This window comes from Pinus tabuliformis, chromosome 8, assembly GCF_031772625.1.
Source record: "Pinus tabuliformis cultivar Carrire ecotype Pingquan chromosome 8, CPIR1, whole genome shotgun sequence".
In the NCBI taxonomy this organism is placed as follows: Eukaryota; Viridiplantae; Streptophyta; class Pinopsida; order Pinales; family Pinaceae; genus Pinus; species Pinus tabuliformis.
Genome location: NC_142294.1, coordinates 1,395,062,913 through 1,395,068,912, shown reverse-complemented (window position 1 = coordinate 1,395,068,912; position 6,000 = coordinate 1,395,062,913).

Sequence of the window (6,000 nt, the reverse complement as noted above, 5' to 3'; positions counted from 1 at the left end):
GTTAGCCAAGAACCAATACATTAAATCAATTGGCCAGGGCTTCAAATTAAATCTAGGAAAAAATTTCGACCAGAAACAAAGGCGGCTGTTGAAGTTTACAAAGCGTCCGTTCTACATGCTTCAAGCAAGCTCGGTTCGTACAAACGGTTACCAACATGTTCAAAATCAGTGTACAGGCCTGGAAAGACAAAGTAAAGTGTTAATAATTGTGAGAATAAATGAGGTGGTGCAGTGACAATTCATCAATTAATATTTCTTTAAAAGATGCCTTGAAGCATTGAAACGTTACCATGCGGCCCAATTATCGTTGTTATAGCAAACCGGGATTGCCACAAAAGGCTGGCCCTAACAGTTGTCTGAAGTCTTTCGTCGATCTGAATTATGGAGAATCTCAAATCATTTGGTTCCCACATATGATATATGACCAGTTGACCATTTACGGCCATGAACTTTGATCGGTGCGCATTTTCGTGAAAACTGCTGTCAATGCCTTCTAACATAAGCCAAACATCGTGATCCGGATCATAAGCCCGGATGGATAGTTGAAGTATTTCATGTTGGGCATCCTCATGGTGGTGACAAGTAATTAACATGTTCTTAACAACAGCTGCCCTAGTGCAGCTCCACCAAGATTTGATCAAATTCTCTGAAACGTGTGTCCAAGAATTAGTCACCACGTCAAATGCAATTGCGGTACGAGGTCCTCGTAGAATTATTTTCTGTCCCAAAACAGCAGATGTCTGTAGTGGGGAAAGACCTTTGTGTAGAGCTTCGATTAGGACTTGAGACTTAGGTATTGACGTCCACATCCTGGTAGACGTCTCGTACACTTCACCCCAATAATCCATTCCCATATCGCACCCTCCAAACACATAGACATTTCCATCTACAGAAACAGCAACGGCACCCATCCTCGGCACCGTGGTGTTATTCGTACGAGACCAGTTATTCAAGAGTGGATCAAACAAATGAACGCAGTTAGAGACAAATGGGCTTCTTGTAACACCACCTATAATATATAGCTTATTATCCAAGACTGAACTCGCATTGTCGGTGTAGTTGTTCATAGGAGGATTTGGCAGGCGCATATACGTTTTCTCTTTTATCTCAAGAGCATAGAGGAATTGCGTCGCAAATATATGTTGGTTTGAAAACCTTGCGTACACCCAGTAACATGAACTATCGTTTAGCATTCCTGGAAAATGTTTCTTGCTGGCCACTGCTGCTCTGGATTTTGAACGAGGTAGAAATGCAGGTCTGGCAAGCCGCGACCAAGAACGAGGTAGAGATGCAGATCTGGTAAGCCGCGACAAAGAACGAGATAGAAATGCAGGTCTGGTTACCCGGGGCGATTCTCGCGAATCGGCAACATCATCTCTGCCACGATTGGTTGAACGGGAGCCGCACATTCCCATGATACAGCCGAGTTTTGCCTCCCAGATTCCAAAGAACAATCTGCAGCGACGTGTATACTGCTATTGTGTGCAAATGCAAATTCTTCGTTCTCATGACTAGCTTTTATGATATAGACAAACTATCCGTTTAAAGCAGTTAAAGATTTAAAATATTGGGGGTGACGTTTTATTAGAGGCTTTCCCAAATAGGTGAAAATTGCAATTTACAATTACCAACACGCTTTCATCCACTCTTTCAACCATCGCTATTCCCGTTGATTCGGGAATATTTCGAAATTGGAGAAATACACGAGAAATAAGAGTATGACCAATTCAATTTCTTTCGAAATTGGAGAAACATCCACTCTTTCAACCATCGCTATTCCCGTTGATTCGGGAATATTTTGAAATTGGAGAAATACACGAGAAATAAGAGTATGACCAATTCAATTTCTTTTGAAATTGGAGAAATACACGAGAAATAGGAGTATGACCAATTCAATTTCTTAAATTCATTTCTGGCTATCCCATTGCCCAATATTAACAGAATTAGCTTCTAGGTTAAGTTGAGAGGACATGTTCTCTGTAGCTTCTAAGAAAAAACTAAAAAGCACATCATATGAGGAGTAGTGAATGGTGTATGTGATAAGAATCATACAAGTTAATCAGTAAAAAGGAAATAATATATATTTTAGTAAAGTTAAAAAGGTTACATGAATATGTATGTGAGTGAAGGGATAATTAATATTTAATAAATAGACGTTACTTATACTATATATATAATTTTGAATTATCGTTTAAAAAAAAAAAAAATTGGTAATTAGTTTACTTACATTATATCATAAATAACGTGCACAAAATATATGAGGTAGCTTTTTCACAATTGTGTCTTGTCATATGGGAAATCAGACTAATGATAATAGATGTAAAATATTGGTCTTTTTGTCTATCAAAATGAGCCAAAAGAAACTTATTCTCTGAGTATCATGACACAAAGACAAAAGTATGGCATTGTTATAAAAAATCTTAGATAGAATCAAATGGGTAAGGTAGGCAAGCCATAGTAGTAAAACATGTGACAAAATAAAATAAAGTTTTTGAAACATAAACATAAAACAAGAGGCCTGTGCATGCATCATTCATCAAAAGAAGTTGTCGGAGGAGGACCTTGCATGCTTGAGCCTATTAGACAATGATGCTCAAAGTAAATATTCTTCTCAAACTGGGCCAGTCAATCGTCCAGGTTGATAAGACAAGAGACAGTGTTTTTGAATCATTTATTGAGACAGACTATGATTTAATTACAATCCATATATTTCTCTTTGATGACATGACCCAACAGAGTCTTCATTTACCAATGTAAGGTGACAAAATGAAAATAATAATTTTTATGGTCACTAGTGTGGCTATGGTCTAAGACCTAATCAAAGACTTCATCTTGAATTTCTGAATCCATTTGTTTCTGTTGGTCAGTCTCTATGCACGCTTCAAGTTTTTGGATCTCTTCATGGATTTGAGAAGGGGTGAAAAATAGCTAAATTTAAACATCTCACTAGGCTTGGAGCTAGGCTTTAGTCTACTAAAGGAGCCTCGTCCCCGACAACTATGCCTTCGAAAAAATATTTGCTTCATCATAACGTTAAAAGAGGGTCAAAACCCAATGCTAGGAAATTCAAGAGAAGGGTGTGAAATACTCGATGGACTAGATTGAGGTCAAACCTAAGCAAGCTAGAGTGTGAGGAATAGAGACCGTGCAAAACAGAAAAGTGGAACCAATAGAAACATGGTTACAAACGGTAGTGAGAAGGAGTTATGGTTGTAGGGGAGAACAACACTTTTCTTAACTTCAATGATATCAACTAAAATTATGGTCTATAGAATCATCAAAACATAATTGAATATACAATGCTAGCTATAACTTCTGAAAAATAGAGAATTTGCTAGTGTATTGAAGGTGTGCTTGTTCCAAGCATTGTTTCTACATCCTTGTGCTAACGGCCTCACTCAAGTTCACATACTCCTTATGCATGCAACCGAGTAGTCATAAAAAGGAAACAAAGTGGCCAACTAACTATATGATGAAAGCTATGGAGGTTTAAGTCAGTAGGGCTTGGGCCTTCCGTCACTAGAGCACTCAATAACTAGGTGTTGAGGGGGAAAATCTCACCTACAGCCTAATGAAAACACAAAGATAGCAAAAAATGGCAGAATAGTTCTTAGTTGGTTAAGAAGAGGTGGAGGTCATGCTCATTTCCATATCAATTCAATAGATTGTCATTACTAGTAGCATGTGTGACTCCATGGAAGAGTTGGCCACACCATCGTCTTTTTAGTGCTTTTAGGGTGGTGGGCCTTGTCCCCTACCCTTAGTGGGCATTATTTCCAACACCCCCATCAAGGTAGGGCTTCTAGATTTAATTATCAGTAATTATTAAATGGATGGTAGAGATTTAACCTCAATAGAATATTCTAAAATATTCATAGAAGTATAAACAAATCAATGGTTGAGATATGTCACTGAGGTAGCTATGCTATATTTACACATTATTAAATTTATTAATTAAGAGAACGTGAGATGAACAAGTATCACATGAAAATTAAAAAGGATCATAAAATAAATAGAATTATTATTATTATTGAAAAAGTCATGGAATAAGATTCTTAGCCATGGAGATCTATCCCTTCTTTACTATGGATATTCATCATTTTTAAATAGGCTTTCTTACAATACTATGGGCCAGTACCATGGCTTATCAATACCAAATGCCAAAAAATGCATAATTTACTTCATATGGAACTTGTTCATCCGACATTTTTTTAATTAATCAATTCAATTAAAAAGCCAAAAAAATACCACTACTTTGGATATAAATGTTCACCTTTGATTTGTGTATACTATTATGAATATTCTATAATATTAAATGGAGGTTAAGTTTCTACCATCCATCTAAGCTATAGCATTTAGTATTGATAAACCATGATATTGTAACAAACCTTATTTAAAATTAATAATCTATATGATTAAAACTCTTGCTACATGTTTTTCTGAGTATATAAATAATTAATTTATATATTATTTAATTTTATAATTAATAACAATAATTTAATCTTATTCTACAACCCAGTATGAGGGGATAAAAATAAAAAACAAAAGTTATGTTCTAAATACAAAAATCATGTCCGCTATAAGAATAAGAATAAGAAAATGAATATGATGTAAAGTAATTAGAAGTAAAAAAGTCTATGTTTAAATCTTATACTTTTAAAAAAAATATAAACAAGAGATTTAAATAAACTATTTGAAGATATAGGTTACTAATCTATGTTGATATCAACTTCATATATATCTATGTGTAGAAAAAATTTATTGAAATGAAATATTTTAATGTTGTATATAAAAAATATTCAATGTGGATTATCAATAAAATATTTTATAAATTGACATATACTTAAAAACACATTAATAACAAAAAAAAACATTATAATTTGCATGATAAAATGTCTCTATGTACATGTTATGTAAAATACTTTAATGTCAATTACCTATATATTATATATAATAAAAAACAATATTTATATACCATGGAAAAAAATATTTTAGGGTTAAAACATTTATTTAGTCCTATATATACTCTATTAAGTATTACAAAATACAATTAAAACAATGAAAAATAACATTGTAGTTTGCACGTGTAAACTTTTTAAATAAAAAATAAAAATTATGGTCTAAATAGAAAAATGATGTCAAGTATAACTAAAAAAATAAATATCTAAATCTTATACTTTTCAAAAATATTTTAACAAGAGATTTAAATAAACTATATGAAAATCTATGTTAACAAATTTATGTTTTTATCAACTTCATATGTATCTATATAGAGGAAAAATAAATAAAAATTTATGGTTAAATTTTTATTTGATCCTATATATACTTTATTTAACATTCAAAAATACAATTTAAACAATGAAAAATAAGCCATTTTATTTTGCACTCTAAAAAAGTTTGCATGTGAAGAAATTGGATCTATGCTAGTTCTACAACCCAGTGTGGGGAATCCTTCACTTTATCTGTGCCCTTTAAAATAAAAAAAAAAAATTATGTTCTATATAGAAAAATAATGTAGACTATAATTAAGAAAAATGAAATCTTATACTTTTCAAAAATATCAACTTTATATACAAAAAAAATTAATTTTTTATGGTTAAATTTTTTATTTGGTCCTATATATACTCTATTTATCATTGAAAAATATAATTTAAACAATGAAAAATAACACATTGTATTTTGCACTCTAAAAAAATTGCAAATATGTTTCTATTGCAGAGGCTAATATTGACAAAGCATCCCATCCATCCCACACTATACCATTACTATACATTTTTTAACATATAAAAAAAAATATTAGTATTTATTTTTATTTTTATATTTCCAATTATATCATCAGTTATCCCTATGCCATGTAATTGGTGTATCAAAATACATGGTTACGACCACTTTCCATTCTTCTAAAATTTAAGAATATTGCCCAATACAATCGCATCAATTTTTAACCTCTCTAAAACGATCAAAAGATATGTAGAAACTATAGTAACAACATAATTGCAT